General features: G+C 42.1%; 1 long non-coding RNA gene across 1 annotated transcript; it reads left to right on the top strand.

The window, feature by feature from the left end:
• Nucleotides 1-28: 28 nt before the first annotated feature.
• On the top strand, nt 29-8,862 carry LOC308578596. The gene is made up of 2 exons (XR_014004011.1): nt 29-116; nt 8,698-8,862. It is a non-coding gene; the product is annotated as an uncharacterized lncRNA (long non-coding RNA).
• The last annotated feature ends 11,650 nt before the right edge of the window (nt 8,863-20,512 follow it).

Here is a 20,512-nt window from a genome sequence, read left to right as displayed (position 1 = left end):
CGTTCATTTCTCCGATGTAAGTAGGGATGTCCTGTGGTTCTCTTCATGACTTTGAAGGCTGGACTTGGGGAAAACCTCACCGGCTCCAGACATCCCTGTAAGGCAAAGGCAAACAGGTGAGCGGGATGGCCCCCATCCGCAGCATCCCCCCAGACTCCTCCTCTGTTTGGCTGCCTGTTCACAAACAAGGCTTCCAAACCAGTTTGCATCCATCTCAGCCAGCGTAGCCTCGCGGCATCCACTAGCCTGAAAGCAAACTCTTCTGACAACCACCCACCAGCTGCAGCCTCGCCAGGTCCATTGCCAGACATCAACCAGCTTCAGAGCTGAATATCAGTCACCTTCAAGTAGCAATCCCACCAGCAAGTAAACTTTGTACTTGCCTTCTCCTTGCTCCACAGCATCCCAGCACCGGGTAATTGCCTCCTTCCGCTTGCCAGCTTGCCATCACACGGCAGGAGACCACCAGGGCTGAGTGCCACCGAGCTGCCCATTTCTCTGTGGGGAGGGCAACTGCTGAGGCTTGTGCCTTGGCCCACATTTATACCCACTCAGCTGCCAAATGTTTTTGTGACATCCCAGTCAACCCACCAACAATGGCAGCAGCTGGGGAGGCATCACCCCCACCCCGTCCTTACAATGGTGAGCACAGCTTAGCCCCCAACACACACACACACAACACCCCCCTCCAAGTTGTGCCAATATCCGTGAATGCTCCCCTCCTGTGTTTGAAATTCTAGAATAAGTAACTGCCTCTTTCCCCTCAGCTTCTATGTCTGTTGGTGACATCACAGGAGACCATACATAGACAGGGCTGGGGAAACTAGGCCTCAAGGGGAGGGGCATTTATTAATAAAGAAATGATGACTGAGGACCCCCCCTCTTGTGATACGTGTGGCATGTGGACTCCATGGCACCCTCAAAAACCAAGGCCCCCTGACCCTCCCATTTTTAAAACGTTTCCCCCCAAATCCGTTAGTTTTTGCAGTGCTGCAAGACCGTTTGTTTTGGCAGTTGAGGGATTGCTATTATTTTTTTATTTGACCCTTTGCGGGAGATTAATAAACTGGTTCCTTTGACTTAAGGTCCCTGTATCATTTCAAATAAAGTTATCTGGACAAAATGGGTGATTTAAGAAACCTTTTTATTAGACACACTTGCAAGTGAGCTAACCCAAGATCAGGCACATCTTCATCAGGAAAAACACATCTTACAAAGTCGCTTGTCCAGCCGTAAGTCCCTCCTTCCACGCCCACAAGAAGGGGCCTGCCAGTCTACAGAAGTATCGCATCCGCCTCATTAACATTTTACTTTTCCACTTCCCATATTAATACAATACAAAACAATACCATATAATATAATACAATCCAAATACCTTTATTGGCATTTCAAGTTAAGACATTTCAAAATGGCATCAGATACAAAATCTTCTTCCTGTTTCTGAGAGATTTGAGTGGGGAAATCCTTTCGATTCCTCCATAATAAGAGGCAGTGGGGTGAGGGAGGCCAGGGCCACATCCACACCATTTAAAGCGCTATGAAGTCGCTTTAAACACTCATGGCTTCTTCCCCCAAAGAATCTGGGTGCTATAGTTTGAAAAGGGTGCAGAGAGCTGTTAGGAGCCGCCCCCCGCTCCCCTCCCAGAGTTCCCTGCCAAGAAGGGAACTCTACTCCTAAGCCTAATCCTACTCCTGACGCTAACGCTAACACTAACCCTAACGCTAACCCTTAACCCTTAACTAGAGCTATAATTCCCAGAGTTCCCAGGCAAGAAGGGAACCCTACCCCCTACCCCTAACTCTAACGCTAACCCTTAACCAGAGCTACAATTCCCAGAGTTCCCTCACAAGTAGGGAACCCTACCCTTACCCCTAACCCTACCCCCTAACCCTAACCCCCCTAGCAACTCTCTCTCTCTCTTTTTTTAAAGTAATATTTATTAAAAGTTTAAAAATTACAAAAGTTACAAAATGAAAAAAGAGTTAAACAAAGCAAAGCAATACATTACAATAAATAAAAAACAAAAAACCCCAATACAATAAAACCACAAAGGAACAAAACAAAAACCTTTAAAAACACATCCAACCTTTCCATGTCTTTACCTTTCATATACTTGTTCCATCGACCTCCTCACACCTCCCTTTTTTGTATTCTAGTTCAATTAGCTATTTCAGCAAGTCTTTCTTTCTCAATTTTCGTTCTAAAATTTAACTTAAGACACTCTAACCTTAAATTTTCCACTTTGGTCCATAAACAATCTGTTTTTACTTAATTCTTTATAACATTTCTGCTAAAGCCATATAACTTAATTCCAGCATCCTTCTAACATTCATTGATTTTGCAATATTTCTGTAAATATACTTTGAATTTTTTCCAATCTTCTTCCAAAGCATCTTCATAGCACTTCCAATGGTGCGCCTAATGTGGTCTAATGTTTCCTCCCTCATTTTCTTCTTTCTCCCCACTGCCCCATCACTTGCAACGCAGCTGCCTGCAGTCTCCCTTCAAAGCTCCTTCTCTCAGGTCTGGCCACGGCCTTGTCCATTGCTCACTGGCAGTTTTTCACGTTCATTTCTCCGATGTAAATAGGGACGTCCTGCAGTTCTCTTCATGACTTTGAAGGCTGGACTTGTGGAAAACCTCACTGGCTCCAGACATCCCTGTAAGACAAAGGCAAACAGGTGAGCGGGATGGCCCCCATTCGCAGCATCCCCCCAGACTCCTCCTCTGTTTGGCTGCCTGTTCACAAACAAGGCTTCCAAACAAGTTTGCATCCATTTCAGCCAGCGTAGCCTCGTGGCATCCACTAGCCTGAAAGCAAACTCTTCTGACAACCATCCACCAGCTGCAGACTCGCCAGGTCCATTGCCAGCTTCAGAGCTGAATATCAGTCGCCTTCAAGTAGCAATCCCAGCAGCAAGTAAACTTTGTACTTGCCTTCTCCTTGCTCCACAGCATCCCAGCACCGGGCAATTGCCTCCTTCTGCTTGCCAGCTTGCCATCACATGGCAGGAGACCACCAGGGCTGAGTGCCACCGAGCTGCCCATTTCTCTGTGGGGAGGGCAACTGCCCAGGCTTGCGCCTTGGCCCACATTTATACCCGTTCAGCTGCCAAATGTTTTTGTGACATCCCAGTCAACCCACCAACAATGGCAGCAGCTGGGGAGGCATCACCCCCACCCCCTCTGCCCTCACAATGGTGAGCACAGCTAAGCTGCCAAAAAACACACACACACACACCAAGTTGTTCCTTATCTGTGAAGGCCACACAGAAAACCCAAAGGGGGAAGAAAGGGGACATTTTTCAGCCTAGTGGTTGCATTTCCCTCCACACAACACCTTTGAACCTGGAGGTAGTATGAAGCCATCACTTGACAGATTGCTGAGTTCACATGGCATCCACCTGGCTGTTAACTTTTTTAGGATTGAAGTTGTTGAGGTTTTCTTTAGGAGTTTACCACAGGAAATAAACTGCCACAGGGACCGGATTACACCGATCGGTGGGCCAAATTAGGCCCCCGAAACGGACTTTGGATATGCCTTCTGTATGTTTTTCTTCTTCTTACAAATATGTACTCCTTGCTGTCTGCCTCTTGTCACGTTTCTCTGCCTGGCTGGGACAAAAAGAGCAACCCAGAGCCTTGGAACAAGCTGGGACCCAATGAACTGTACAAGGTGTGGTACGAAATACTTAACTAGGGTTATGATACTGGTTATCTTATAGGCTAGGGATGGGGAGCCAGCAGAGATTGTTGGGACTCCAACTTCCATCAGCCCCATCCCTAATATCTAAGGATGAAGGGAAAATAATAATAACAATGGCCATCTGGTGGGAGAAATAATAAGCTTCAGCATTGGAAGGCCTGGGGTATGTGATCACTGCATTTTGGGGTTGGACTAGCTGACCCTCAGGTCCCTTTTCTGATTCTTCAATCTCCTCTCCAGTTCAATCTTCTAAACTCTGACTGAATAAGCATGATAGATCCCTGAGTTTCTGCCACTGACTCGTTATTTTTCCTGCAATTTTTTTTTTAAGCCCATTAAAGTTGAATGGCCAGAGATCTTTCCTTCCATTGAAGCAAAGGGCAGCTTATTTCCTGGGGTAAAATCCTAAAAGAACCTCAGCAACTTCAATCCTAAATAAAAGTTTAATAACTTTGGTTGGTCGTTTGGTTGGCCCTCGCGGCCCTTCACTTCATCAAATCTGGCCCTCTTTGAAAAAAAGTTTGGACACCACTTGAGTAGTTCCTCAGTGCTCACCAATAAATATTGCTGGAAGGAGGTACTACAAGCTACTATCTGTTGTGTCCAGTCAACTCAATAGTCTATTGATAAATAAATCCCCAGAATCTGGTATAACCCTAGTGACTGTACTCCAGGATTTTCTGTAGTATCAAAAGTAGCACTTTGGACCAGAGGTGGGGAACATCACCAGACATCTCTGTCTGGTCATGGGAACTCTTCCCATGCCAAACCCTTCACTTGCCTGTCTTATAATCTGAGTCTTTCTTGACTCAGAATGTGCACTTGAGCTCAGGCCAGGCTTGTATAGATGGAGGGTAGAGAGATAAATATGTATGTATGCAGAAACTTGCTTATGGTACAAAGGTTGTTGTGTTGGTGATTGTTGTTGTCATCGTCATCAACATCATCATTTTGTTTATTTCGCTTATGAATCACTTCCCTGAGGTAGTTTTCTTGCATCTGTTGCTCTGCCTCCCTGACCACTATTGTCATGTGGTACCTGGAAGGTTGTCCAGAACAGAACATGCTCCTTGGGGTGAACAAGGTTCCCTACTATTATACTCCGTTTCTGCAAACCAAACTCCTTTTCCTGCTGTTGACAGGAAATGCCCCCCACAAAAAAGGGAAGAGGCTATGCTCTATTACAATACTAGCAATAATTATATAAAGTTCTTGCAAGCACACTTACATGAAGTAATTCAGCTTGTCATTGATATATCTCTTAACAGGACAGCAAAGCAAAACTTGGAGCAAACATACTAATGAAGCATTGAATCCATTTTAAATCAATTTACACATTAATGCACTGCTAAATATAAAACAATTCATCAAAGCCTGAAATAACTCAAATTTAAGAACATTTTTTTTTAAAAAAACAAACCCAACACTACTGACATATGCATCAGATTTGCCAATATGGTAACTGCAGGGTTAATCCAGTGGAATTTATCATAAACTTGCTTGATAAAATTTTCTTTTCATGAATGCTGATTAAAATGGGATTATGCCATGCAAGATAAAATTTATTGCTAGTATAATAAAAGTCTAAAAATGGCATGGCAAGAAAGCCACGTCCTGAAGTGCACAATAGAGCTATTTCAAAATACAATGGCACATTTCATTTTATGACATGTATATCCTGCCTTTCCTCCAAGGAGTTCAAGGTGTGGGTGCCCCCTTTCCATTTCATCCTCCTAAGAATAATTGTGTGGGCGAGGGCAGGCTGAGAGGTGTGACTGACCCTGTGGGATTCATGACTGAGTAGGGATGGAGGAGAAATTCAATTCACATTCAGTGGTGCCTTTTGTGAATTTTTCACTGTCTGAAACAATCTGATTATGGAAATGCAGCCAACCTTCAAAATCCAGACTAACCCAATGCAGTTCTCCAACTAATATATATATATATATATATAAATGCATAAATTTGGGTGGAAGTGAGTACAAAAATTAACATATTCATGAAGATAACATATAAAATGCATCATATTAAGAATAATTGCTTTGAAAATTGTTCATTAATTAATACTGTATACAAAACATGTGCTTATCAATAGAAATTTGCAACAAAATGCTAATGAATTTTCATTTTTAAAAATACAACTTGCTGCAGAAATCTGGAGAACTGAGTTTTAGACTGTAAAATCCTTAACTGAAATTGATAGATCTTTCCATTTCTATGACTGAGTGAGGATTTGAACTCAGGTCTCTAGAGATAACAATGAGGGGGTTTTTTTAGTTGTTGATTCTTAGGGATGGACAAGTCAATCAGTTCCATATTTTCTCAGTTCTCTTTTTTGCAACCTTTAGTTTGATTTCTCAAATTTCCATGTATATTTGCAAAATAAAATAAAATAAAAGTCCACATGAAAATGCGCAAACAATTGTTTCTGGGAGGATGAAACGGAGAGTGGGCATACACACCACAAACTCTTTGGAGAAAAGGAAAGATATGCATGCTGTAAAATGAAATGTAGAGTTATATTTTTTAAAGAGCAGTATTGTACACTCCAGAACTCAGATTTCTTGCCAAGCTGTTCTTAGAGTTTTATTATATGAGCCATGAAATTCCATTGGCATTTCTCCAAATATGCACATTCGGCATGTAACTTTGGCAGAGAGAAGGGTTGTGGTTCTGTGGTGGAGCATCTCCTCTGTTTGCAGAAGGTAGCCAGGTTCATGCCCCGCCTTCCTCAGTTAGGGCTGGGGAAAACCCATGTCTGAACATCTAGAGAGCTGCTGCTATTTAGGTCAACAATACTGAGCTAGAGGGACCAATGGCCTGATCTCTAAATGGCCTGATCCTGTTACATATGCTCAGGGCTGGTACTATCAGACAGCCACTTTGGGTGCAGACCTCAGCGGGGTACAATGCTGACTTTCAAGGGACACTGTTTTATACAGATTAGTTTTTGTTATATCTTATAAATTTCTGGTAATATTCTACTTTTATATTTTAAAGAATTTTTGAAGTAATTCATACATTAGAAATGTTTTCAATGTCTAGAGTGGTACCTTGGGTTACCGACACTTCAGGTTACCGACGCTTCAGGTTACAGACTCCACTAACTCAGAAATAGTACCTTGGATTAAGAACTTTGTTTCGGGATGAGAACAGAAATTGTGCTCTGGCGGTGCGGCGGCAGCGGGACGCCCCATTAGCTAAAGTGGTGCTTCAGGTTAAGAACAGTTTGAGATTAAGAACGGAGCTCTGGAACGAATTAAGTTCTTAACCCGAGGTACCACTGTATATGAAATAGATCATAGAACTGATCAGAGGTTATGTAATATCTATCTACATCAAGGGTAGTCAAGCTTTCTATACCTACCACCCACTAATCTTTCTTGATGGTAAAATTTCCTTACTGCCCACCAGTGCTCGAAGGAAGGAGGGTTCAGCTTGTGAAATGGAACCCCCTGGCCGCCCATCTAGAATCCTGAAACACCCACTAGTGGGCAGTAGGAACCAGGTTGACAACCCCTGGTCTACATTCACAAAAAGTGAAAATGCACTTAATTTAAAATCTTACAACAACATCTTAATCTTATTTAGAAAAAGTTTTTTATGAGCTATGGCTAATCAAAAAAGGACCATCTGGAGCTCACTGTTGCAAAGGAAAGGCATAAAAAGCTAAAGAGCAGGCAAAGCAAGAGGTTTTCTTCCTGAAATAGCTTTGTACCACAGAAAGCACTGAAGAACAAGAATATGTTTATGCTCTTGTTGAAACTAGCACTGAGGGAGTTGGATGTCACACTCCCACTACAAATGGTATAAACTTGAAGACCAAAGTTTTGCAAATTGGAGATATTTCTGGAAAGCTCACAGAGGAAAAAGAATATGACAAGAAAAGTGAAAGTACTCTAAAGTCTGAAAAAGAACACAGTATTGTGCCTGACTTGAATTACAGTGACCCTGCTTACTGGCCTAACTTGTGCTATTATAATTTGTGACAGCTTGTCCACAGCAGGTTGCATTTCCCATAGATTCAAAAAACATTAAATGTTTTCCTATCTACTGCAAGAGGAGACTAGCAAATGATGAAGTATGCTGTCAATGGTTGATATAGTCAACCTCAAAAGATGTGTGTCTTTTTAAAAAAAGTTACTGATATAAGTTGTTTGGGGCGGGGGGGGGAAGGGAAGGTAAATCAACTCTGCAAGAAACAGGTTAAAACAAAAACAAAAACAGGAAGAACATTGGAAAAATTCTATCTTCATTTGAGAGGAATACTGACCATCAGGGTCATCCTTAGCATAAACAGCGCCGGGGAATGCAGGAATCTTTTCCCCATGACTCTGAGATTGATAATCTCATGCTCTAACAACTGAGGAGAGGAGACAGATGAGCATCTTTGTTTGTGCCCCGAATCAAGTCGACCCTTGTTTTGCCAACAGAACTTTGCTCCCCAAACAGCAACAGACTGATTTCATTCAGGCAGGGGAGAAATAGCAGGAGTGAGTGTAGCAAAGGGGGAGGGAGGAAAGAGAGGGGGAAATGAAGTGTCATGAGGTCATAGGAAAGTACACAGTGGGGGAAGGGATAGCACTCTTCACATGTTCAGAGGAGACTTCTTTGCTCACATACAGCATTTCAAGATTGACGGAAAGGAAAGGAAAAGGCATGGAAATAGGGATGAAAGTGAAAACATGAGTACAAAGAAGGCTGCAGAAGAGGAGTGGTTGGATGCTTCAGAATTGGGGGCATGTTAAAATGGGACTGAGTGGTTGCGATGGGGGGGGGGAGATCCAGGAGGTTAACATGGGTGTCTGTGTGCAAAGGGAGAGCTTAAGTTCCTCCATCCTATGTTATATTCCAGCAGTCATTTCTTATACATATACAAGCTTATATTTGTAGCTGTAAGTGCTAGAACCTTACTTGGGTTTGTTTTATTTTAAATGAAAAACTCCCAGAACCAAATTTCCCAGTATTCATTCTCACTGCACTTTTTCAGTGATCACATGGCATCAAGGAACACACAGAGACCTGTTCAGTCCAGACCAGATTCTCCTCTGAAGCTTTAGGAGAATGCTATTACCAGCATTTCAAGAAGGAAATTTGCCAGAATGCATACTCCCAACCATTTTCACAATCACTATAAAGAATATTTTCATGGAAATGTGTGCATAGTGTGGTGCTTTGTGGTACATTTGTTGTGGAGCTGGGATACAGTCAGGGGAAGAGGGGGTTATTGCAAACAGCTGCAAAAGGGGAAGTGGCAGGGGGGAGGGTGGTCGGGGGAGGGGTTTCTTATCTCGGTTTCTCACCCCAGGAGCATATGGTGAGCAGGGCTTTGCTAGGGAGAGGGGTGCTAGGGCAGAGATAAGGTGTTGGGAGAGCCCTTGATCTTGGTGTGGAAAGTTAAATTCACAGCTGTCTGGCTGGAAGTGGGAGGGGGAAGGCTGCTTAGTTTGGAGATTGGGCTTTACAGCGAGTGGGGAAAGGGGAGGGAGGGGGATGAGAGAACCGCTTTGCTGCAAGCTGGGGAGGGAGGGGAGATTGCTCATAAGAGGATTCACTTGGGCTGAAAAGGTTCCCCACCTCTGCCTTAGAAAAATAGTGAAGATGATCTCCAAAAGAATATATTAATAAATAAAAATCCCAATGGGCACAGCAGGGTGGGCAACCAACACAAGCAGCAGAGGAGCCCAGCGCAACAAAAACAGCCCAAGGCATCGTGTCAGCGACTGAGCGAAGCTGGTGCCTTGTGGTGTAAGCAATGTGCGCTGGGCAGGCCTCTCCACAGCCCTACGCCAATCCCAGGCACGCAGGAGGGTGGAGCTGGCCGACCGCCTCAGTGCCTGGCTGGCTGGCTCACCCCCAAAGTCATGCGCACAGAGCCAGTGTGGTGTAGTGGTTAAGAGCAGTAGTCTCGTAATCTGGGGAACCAGGTTCGCTTCCCCGCTCCTCCACATGCAGCTGCTAGGTGACCTTGGGCTAGTCACACTTCTTTGAAGTCTCTCAGCCCCACTCACCTCACAGAGTGTTTGTTGTGGGGGAGGAAGGGAAAGGAGAATGTTAGCTGCTTTGAGACTCCTGAAGGGGAGTGAAAGGCGGGATATCAAATCCAAACTCCTACTCCTCCTCTTCTTCTTCTTCTTCTTCTTCTTCTTCTTCTTCTTCTTCCCGCAGCAGAAGAGCCCGTCGCAGCGCTCCGACTAATGGGTGGGCTCTTCCCCGGACCCCAATTCTCAGGCCCCAGACTCTTGGCCTGGTGGCCCTGAGAGCCCAGCGCCTGGGGGCCCCCGCACTCCTCCCGCCTATGGTCAAGACAGCCCTGCTGACCACTTAGAAAACTATCAGACATGGAGAGGACTTGAATTGTGCTTATCTGAAGGAAAACCAATTGGTGATATTATCCAGCAGAAAAGTAGGCATGTATAACAACATTGGCTAGAAATCTTGGAACACTTGATTACTTTGGTCAGAGTTCTTGGCATGCAAAACTTGGCATTCCATAGTACAACTAAAAAGCTGTACAGTGCTAGCAATGGATTTTTTTATTTTACATTTGTAGAATATCTAGCGCTTTTCAATCCTATCATGAATGAACAATTGTGCAGAATTAAATATCAAGAAACAATGGTTCATTACCTAGGGAAAGATACCCAAAATGAGCTTTTGCAGTTTCCAGCAGGTACTGTAATGCAGAATATTTTAGTACATGCAAACTCAACCAAATGCTACTCAGTTATTCAGGACTGCACATTGAACAAATGACCACGATGGTACGTTATGTCGATGTAATCAAACCATCACACAATGAGAAGTCTGAGACTGAGGTTCCAATAAGAGAACATTTATTGGGATTTTTTGCACTAAAGGAGACCATAGATGCTTTTATGTTAGAAACTCTTCTTGGGCAGGTTGAGCAAATGGGATTTCCAACTGAGAATCTCCCTGGTCAAGGTTATGATAATGGGAGTAACATGAAAGGCAAGATAATGCTTCAGGAGACAGGAAGGAACAGAGGCCAAGTGGGGAGCAGAAGATGCGTATGCCTGGCAGCTTCCTCCTTTTTGCGGTTTCTCTTTCTTCTTGCTCATACCTGCCCCTCTTTGTTGCCTATGGTTTCAAGCCAACTTTAATGAAACCCAGATTCCTCTGAACAAACCTAATTTGGTCTAGGATTTAGACATCAGTCAAATCCAGTACACAGCCCTACTGTATATAGCTGAGGAGACCCACAATGGTCATCAATGGATGCATCTACCAAAGAGTAGGGTAACTCTCTTAAGTCATGAAAAGCAATCAGTTTGGGGCATGAGTCATAAAAAGCAACTCTTGTTAGTAATGTCTATCATTTGCTCATTGGTTTTTTTGGTGTTGTTGTTTAGTCGTGTCCAGCTTTTCGTGACCCCATGGACCAGAGCACGCCAGGCACTTCTGCCTTCCACTGCCTCCCGCAGTGGTGTTTTTTTAAAAAAATAAAAATAATAATTAATGCATGTATTCTTTTGGTCCTGAATCTGGTGCCAATCAACTTGATTGATAAGCTGCCCCAATCTCCAATATATCTAGTGCCACAAGCACACATGAACACCTTCATAAATTCAAATCAGTATCCAGAGCTACATTATCAACCCATTGCATGCTTACATGGATTACTTTGGATGATTATCAGCACTGTGTCATGGAAATCACTTCTGTATAATTGATTCTACGATTGTAACATGAAATGTTCTACTTTACAATTCAGTACGCATCTTTACCTTGAATTGGAAACTACAGTATGTACAAGGAGTGCACCAACAAATAAATGCACATTGTCTTGCTATTTTTTTATTTTTAAAAATGGGCCTCATTCTGAAGACTTAAAGCTGGTTAAAGGTAAAGGGACCCCTGACTGTTAAGTCCAGTCGTGAGCGGCACTCATCTCGCTTTACTGGCCAAGGGAGCCGGCATTTGTCCACAGGCAGCTTCCAGGTCATGTGACCACCACAACTAAGCTGCTTCTGGTGAACCAGAGCAGTGCATGGAAATGCTGCTTACCTTCCTGCCAGAGCAGTACCTATTTATCTCCTTGCACTTTGACATGCTTTCAAACTGCTAGGTTGACAGGAGCAGGGACCAAGCAATAGGAGCTCACCCCGTTGTGGGAATTTGAACCGCCAACCTTCTGATCAGCAAGCCCTGGGCTTCCCATTTAGGGCTTGTTACAGAAGTTTAAATATAAATCAAAATAAAATCACTTGCATTAATCAGTAGCCCCACCAGTTATCACATTGTAATCTGTTTGTATCTTTGCATCCTTTGCTCCTACTGAAACCAGGGAGGATTGGGTTCTGGATGGTTAGGGAACCAGTTGCTACTGCTTCACAGGTGGTTTCCCTTGCATGCAGTGAAGCCACTCATGAAGGAGCAGCACCACTAAAATGGAGTTTTAAAATCCTTTAAATACCCTTAACCGCCAGCCCCTGATTTGCTTTCGGATGGATTGGAGGCAGAGGGTAGTCCTTGAGATGGCCTAGGGTGATTCAGCTCAATATGGAGGCCACAGGGAGGCACTATGCACAGCTGAATGCACAGTCTATCCCTGAGTTCTCTGTCCACTCTGAAAGAGCCTTCTCCAACTTGGTGACCTTCTGATGTTTTTAACTACCACTCCCATCAGCCACAGAGAGCAGGGGTGATTGGATTTGGGGTCCAAAACATACAGAGTGCACCAGGTTGGGGACAGCTACTCTGTATAAACTGTACAAAGAAATTACTTCACTTTTTGTTTGAACACATACCTTCCAGCTCAACTGGGTAAGCATTCATCTGGGCTAATCCAGAAGCAGAGCCACTGGAAAGCCCTAATCAACATGACTTCCATCACAGCACTTCCTTTTCCCAGTCCTAAGCTTCCAATGGCGCTCTGCTGAAGTATTGCAATGTTAGGAAGCCTGTTGCACATTCCAAACAAGTTGTTTATCAATTGCACAACAGCATATAAAAATTTAATAAGACAATTTTGATAGTGCTGTTAAACACATTATAAAAGAGTCAGTATCTCTTGCAAAAAAAACAGGAGATGCATGTGAAATCTGTTTGTGCTTGGGGAGAGACTTCTGACACCTGCTTAATTCATCACGTTCCTTTTTTATGATGTTCTACAGAGTTTCTTCTGCCCTGTTGTTAGTTTATAGATCTTGATGGTTGTAACTGTAAAACAAATAACCCAGTTCTCATTCATTCCCAGTATATGAGCTCATTAATGTGAATGAATTAACCTACCAAGAGCACAATTCAGCTGTCTTTGTTCAACAGTAGTGATACCTAAGGCCTCTTCTGATGGCTAAAATAAAGTTTCTTCTGAGATCTCTTAACTGATCTACACTGAGTTTTTAGTTTACATATATTTTGTCACTTATTTCATGTACAGTGATCCCGTGGCCCTCCAGGTGTTGCTGAATCCCAACTCCCATCGCTCCAGCCATCACAGCCAGTGGATGAAGATGATGGGATTTATAGCCCAGCAACAGCTGAACAGCCAAAGGTTGCCTATCCTTAATCTACCTGCTCATTTTAAATGTTCTTTCCCCAGCTTGAAGCCTGCTAGTAATGGCCAAACACCAACCTGCTCAGCCCCCAAACCTGACTGTGTCCATCAAGCACTAACAAAAAAAAAACCTTAAGGAATTTTGTGGGTATTGATGGGGAGAGACTTCATCAGGCAAGGCTTTCTTCCACCTGCCTTGCCCCACCCTCCAGTCTCTGCTTCTCAGTTTGTATTTTATTATTTTATGCATTGTGACTAGCAGTTGTTTTTATTGATTATAGTTTAGAAATTATTTATTATAATTATTAAGAGTGGATTTTTGTTTAATTTTTATATGCTGATATTTAATATTATTCTATACTATTTTAATGGATTGAATATTACTTTATTTGGTATAAGTTGCTTATTTTAAAGTTATGTTTTATTATCGCATTTTTGTGTTGGATTAGATTGTTATAAGGTATACATTCTTTGTTTCTTCAGCTTGCAAACCGCCTTGGGTATTATAAAATGGAAAAACGGTATACAAATTAAAAGTGAAATGAAATGAAATGATCACAAAATCTTACCCTCTTGAAAGTAAGGAGGTAACAGACTTGTGAAAGCTAGGGCTGCATCCCTAGCACAAGGGTTTTTGCACTACTGGACGAGTGAGTTTTAACACTGGGCTGCAGAGGAATCCAACACAACATTGCACTAGCAGAAGCTTGTTGTGTAACAGGTTGCACAATCTTTTGTGCAACCAAGTTGTCGGTATTCTCTTGAGCAACAGCAATGGTGCAAAACATTTCACCAGCAGAACCAATATACTGCTAAGTGACTTTAACTTAGCACCACATTGGATACAACCAAAAAGCTGTCATCATTTAAAACAAAAACAAGCAACCAACCTACAACAACATGATGATGATGAACAAGCTAGTAATAAAAGATCAGGAGATCTTGGGTGAACAAGCAGGTCTTTATGAGAGGCTGGAATGATGACACATTTGCTGGTCATCTAAACTCAATGGGGAAGTGATTCCAGAAGCACTGTACCACTGCAGAAAAGGCCCACTCCATGACTGCAACCAGATGTACTTGCAAAAGTGAGGTTGCAATCATGGAGTGGGCAACCAGCACAACTCCATCAGCAAAGCTGTAACATGCTCACAGTAGGGTGTCCCCATCACCAATGAGGTTTGCACCAGGTGATGTTTCCAGACCAGACTATAACATGCATTGTCATAATATAGTGTTGATGAGGCATACCTTTACATATTCCACATTCAGCAAATCCTGCAGCACTGGGTGAGATTGTGAAGGCTCCCTTGAGTACCTATAACTGCTCAGCAAAAGGTTTAGTCATGTATCATAGTGAAATAGCCCTTTCTATCTATTATGGTCGACCCTCTCCTTTGCAAGAATGCTTCTGATGCCTGTCTCTGTAACCTTGTGTTGAACAAGTTTTTTAAGCAATGTCAGGAGCTGGGAAAGGAGAGCGAAAATATATAAATTTGGTCAATATATTATCTATTAAAAATGAATCCTTTTCCATGCATGTCTTTTGTAGAAATTCAATTTGAGGCCTGTAGCTGTCACCCATGCCTGCATTTTAAGCATTCATTAATTTAATACAATTACTCTTTCCGCCATGGAATGATTACATCTCATTCTAACAGATGTTCCCTCTAGCATTAAAGAGGAGCAGTCTCTTAAATATACTTTACAGTGTTTTATGTAAACCCACCTTCTTTTCTAAGGGCTTCTCTGATAATGATAATTCAGTTCAGGCTTGATTGCTGTTCCTTTCATATTCATCACAAATGCATCGATGTCATGGGAAGGTGGGTGGGCAATGTGAAATCAAAAAGATAGAATTAATATCAATCCCAAAGCATGAAAGGATAAAAGAATGGGGGGAAATGAACTTTAAATCTTTCCAGTAACATATTGCAAACAAAATCTTACCGTCCAGGTAATTTAATATCTGGTGGTTCTCAATTGCTGACTTAACTAAACAATTTCAAACTTATCTCTGTTACATTAGCCACTTATTTGCACACACCAGTTCCCAGTCTTCCAACATTTCATCAGACACTGATGTCACTGTGTTGGCTTCTTGGTTCACAACACAGGAGAGGGCTGCTTCTCTGGGCTGACATATCTGGCATCATTCAAGCCTCCTGTGCCCTGCTTCTCTCCTTTCATTTGATTTTCATAGGATGTGTTCAAAGTCAAGTTGTTCTCCTTGGAACAGCTTCAACCCACCTGTAGTTCATCCAGATATTGCTGGACTCTAACTCCCTTCAGCCCTGGGAAGCATGGCTAATAGTGTGGGATGAGGGAAATTAGAATCTAGAAGGTGCCATGTTGGCTACCTTAATGATATAGATAGGGGTAGTCAACCTTTTTATACCTACCACCCACTAATGCATCTTTCTTGATGGTAAAATTTCCTTACCGCCCACCAGTCCTATAGTAACATGTGCCATAGAACCCCCTAACACCCACCTGGAATCTTGAAACGCCCACTAGTTGGCAGTAGGGACTAGGCTGACTACTCCTCATCTAGATGATGTTATCAGCTGACAGTGGTCACTATTATACACATCCCAGTGCTTTTCCTATGATGCTACTCACCAGTATATAGTACCATCACCTTTTCTTTGCTGCCTTTTGTGTTGGTACCTACAGCACTATTTTGATTACCAGAACCAGCAGCTACTCTGAACAGGATTGTGGAATTTACAATACTTTCTTTGACCCTTGGGGTACCCTCCCAGAGACTGCACAATTGCAGTCCCCAGAGGTAAATAACTAACAAAGCAATCGTAACTATGGAAAGTTGGTATAAGTTGTCCCACTTTCCAAACTTCATTCCAAGCTCTCACACCCCTTTTTGCCAGACACTGGGTTGCTATGTCATATGACCAAGCTGAAAAGAGTTTGGAACAGGTCTATGTCTCTCCTTGCCCCATCCTGCCCCTGCCATAGCCACTTTGGGGGACTTAGGCTGATGTAAGTAACATAGGCTTAAGGTCAAGGGTACTCCCAAATACACAAGAATTTAAAGTTTCTCATCCCAGTTGGTCTTAGCTTTGGATTGTGCTGTAAGTAAATAAGGCTGGAATCCTAACTCCACTTTCCTGGACAGGTAATTCCAACGGACTTACTTCTAAGTATATATGGCTAGGATTGCACTGTAAGTTACATTTATATTCCAACTTTCCACTACAATGGAACTCAAGTAGCGTAGAAATTCTTCTCCTGTAGTGTTCCAGGCATTTGCCTGACAGAGTCCTTTTAAGCTTTAACAATATTGCTGCATCATGTGCCCTCAGACATGTCCCTGTGTATTAATGTGTTAATGGCTACATGTATGAAAGCCTACTTCCATTTGTGGAGCTCCCACATTCAATCAGAGTCGCTGCATTTTACAGCTGAATAAGCTTCGACATTAGGGCTCTCACCCTGCTGTGGAATAAGAATCCTTGTTATTCTATTCAACAATTCTTCTTGTTGTTGTTCATTGTACAGAAGCAAAATAAGGCTCACCTACAAATGGAGTGGCTATGGCACAGTACTAATAATTAATGGGATGGTAGCAGTCGCCTACTCCAGATTCATGAACTCATTACAAATTCAGAGGAATGATGCTGAATACTAAACATTCCATGAACAAGAATGGTTCTGGCTTAAGGAGAAGTGCCCAATGATCAGCAAACTCCGCAGAGTTCGAAGTAGCTGCTTTCTTGTTTCTTTTCTTTTAATTTTGTTTTATAGAATTCATGAAACTAGTGAAAGTAAGTTTTTTCTTTTCTATGAATTGAAATGTTTTAATAACATTATTTACACATCTGATTTGGGGATAGCAGGCTTTAAGCAGTGCTGTCTCTCACTTCTCCCCACCCCCTCAAAAACATACACAAAAAACCCAACCATCACTCCCTGCAAAAGAGGTGTTTTGATGTTGATATGCTTTCATTATATTGCTTGATTTGTAGATAACATTGTGTTTTAAGTTCTATGTATACCTATTAAGTTGTAACTTAACTAACATATTGTGATCTTGTATTATAACCATGTTCTTTATTCTGACTTAGATGTGTAATTATTCTGATAGAGTTATGTGATTAGTATATTGTTTGATTGAATATACTGCAATCAGTAATCACAAAATCATAGATTTGGAAGGGAATCTGGAGCTATCTATTTCAACTGCCCCCCCCTGGGGGGGGGGACCTGGAGAGTCCATTTACTTGTTACGGATAATAGATATTCATTTATCCTCCATGACTTTGTCTAATTCCCTAGCCAGGACTATCAAAGTCAGTGGCCATTATCATATATAGTGACAACAAGATCTGCATAAGAATGCACCCTGCCTTTCCACACTTGGCCAACAAAGACACATATGCATTTTTGTGGTTATTTATCCAATCTAAGCCCTAGTAAGAATATTTGAAATAAGAAAATGAAGGGGCTGCTGGATCAGGCCAATGGATCATCTAGTCCAGCTTATTGTTCTCACAGAAACCAACCAGACGCAGGGATGTAATGACAGTTGTAATGTGGAATTAACTATGGTAACTATGGATATACAACAGATGGATAATGGTAAAAGATGCAGAATACTTCATTTTAAATATGGAGGGAGGGAGGGAAGGAGGTCCGAAAGTTTGAAAGATCCTTTTATTTTAATGTTTGAAATTGTTAAATTTAAAACGTATAAAATTATGTAAAACCAATTTTAAAATTATAAAAAAGAAGAAACCAACCAGATGCTTCTGCGAAACCCTCAAGCAGAACCCAAGCTCTAGAGCAGTCTTCTCTCGAGTGGTTTTCCAGCAGCTGCTGTTCAGAATCACCACTGTTTCTGACCATGGCAGAAGAGCAGAGTGCGGTATTAGCAAAGCAGCAACTAAAAAATAAGCTAAGCATCACAATTATAGCAAAGTCATATTATATGATTAACAAATTAATAGAGCATTTATAATTCATAAAACAATATTAACAACATTAACAAAATAGCAACTAAGAAGAATAAAAGAACAAGCTAAGCACTGTTAAATTCATAATGCACACTCTCTATGCCCCCATGGCTTATAATCTTTGACTTGCTCTTATCTTTCTGAATGTCCCAACACTCAATTTCATCAGATGTCCATGAGTTCTGAAAGTGAGAGAAAACTTCTCTCTATCCCTATTTGCCATACTATGCATAATTTTATAATTTATGTCACCTCTTGATTGCATTTTCTCGAAACTAGAAAGTCCCAAATGCTGCAACTTTTCCTCACTCCATCCCTTTCATCAATTTGGTTGCCCTTTTCTCTGAATATTTTCCTGCACTACAATAACCTTTTGGATTTGAGGCATTTGACCTCATTATGTGTGCATTTTGATGCCAACACATATGTACATCCACATCTGGAGTGCCAGCTGTAGTGCATGGACTGCTGCAACAATATAATCTAACAGGAAAAGTCTGGTCAAAATTCTGAGCTGCGGTGCCCAAAAGTTAATACTCTATGTCAACCAGAATCAAGCAAAATGAAACAGTTTTAATCTGCTTTAAATGTGTGAAAATCCTTGAGAAATGACAGCACATTTTAAGCCACTTGGTTAGGTGGATTTTTAGAACAAATTTGACAGATTCATATAGGAGAAGTCTATCAATGGCTACTAACTATGATAGCTCAATGTATTAGCAATATTCAGAGAGTTAACATGTCAGTGTCAGTTGCCTAGGAAAGAGAATAGATCAAAATCCTCATCATGTCCTGTTTGTGGACACATCTGGCTAGGCAAGGAAGCCTGATCCAGCAAGATGGAAGGGATCAACGCATGCTCAGTGGTTGAGCAAATGATTTTTATGCACAAGGTTCAATCCCTGATATTTTCAAGAAAGATACTTGAAAGATACAAGACTTCATTCATCATCCCATTCATCAAGTGAGCTACATAACATTACATTAAGAAGGCATAAACCATGATGTTCCAGGTACTACAGTTTAAGAAGAATCTCAACAAACTCGAATGTTCAGAGGAGGGTGACAAGATAGTGAGGGGTCTACAGGGAAATTTGAAGGAGGTGGGTATCTTTAGTCTGAAGAAGAGAGAATTTAGAGGCAGTGGTGTGTGGTGCCCACTGGGGCTGGTGGGGCGGAGGGCAGGGAGCCCAAAAGTAAGTGGAGCCAGAGGTAATGACAGGCAGGGCTGATTAATTCCTCCATATCTCCCTAATGGCTGACCTTTATAAGGCCAACACTGATGCTAAAGAGGATAAAGCTGATAGCCAGGGCGAACCCATGAGACTGGTTGTAAAATGCCCCTCAACTGCCCCCAATAAATCAGGACATCCAATTTTTGGGTGCTGGGAGTTCTTCTGTAGGAGCACGTCCTGGAAGACACACATTCCAATTTTCCATGGCAATATGTTGGAGGGTATGTTATAAGAAGGTAGACAGAATGCAACCAGACACTGGTGAGGGCTCATCATCGAGCCTACCAACTGACAGTGAAGACAGCAAAGCAGGCATACTTTGCTGCCTCCATTGCATCCTCATTATGTCATCCGGGAGAGCTTTTCTGAGTGCTGTGGGGTCTTTTGCAGTCTGGCCGAAAGGAGGTGGTGGAACCAATGGTAGCTTGCTGTGACTTGTTTGCAAAGCATTTTGAGGATAACATTGCTTGCATCCACCAGGATCTTGACTCTGTTACAGAAGATGAATATCACAGAGTATCCAGAGCACTGTCTAGTCCTGTTGTGTTGGATGAATTTTGGTTGTAAGGTTCGAGGATGTGGGATAGTGCCCTATTTGCCCTAACGGAACAGCCTCTAATCTTAAGTGGTGATATGATGGTCATCATCAGATATCCGAAGAGCTGTCACATAGATGAGGGAACATTACACAGAGAGAGGGAGAGAGAGAGAGAGAGAGAGAGAGAGAGAGAGAGAGAGAGAGCGCACAATAGTTCTAGGTGATAGGATTCAAATCAACAGGTTCAAGACAAAAAAGATCAGAAAAGAACTTTTTAATGGTACAATTTTTTTGACAAAAGAACAGACAGTACAGTACGACTTTTAGTGGTGATGTACTTCTTTGCCCTGAAGATTATTCCAAAAATGAAATAATAGGAAATACCCCCTGGAGGTCTCTGGATAGTCCTTCTGCACAATTACATATTGATGATATGTTATAATGAATCTTTGTCACTTCTCTTTGTAGGAATGTGTCAGAATGAAGTTCTTCTCTTCCACCCTCCCCTTGCTCAAATCACAGCACTGAAAAGTAGGAGC

The sequence above is a fragment of the Podarcis bocagei genome (assembly GCF_964188305.1).
Source record: "Podarcis bocagei genome assembly, chromosome: Z".
Lineage (NCBI taxonomy): Eukaryota > Metazoa > Chordata > Lepidosauria > Squamata > Lacertidae > Podarcis > Podarcis bocagei.
The sequence above is the reverse complement of the archived record's forward strand: the minus strand, read 5'-3'. Positions and strand labels throughout refer to the sequence as shown.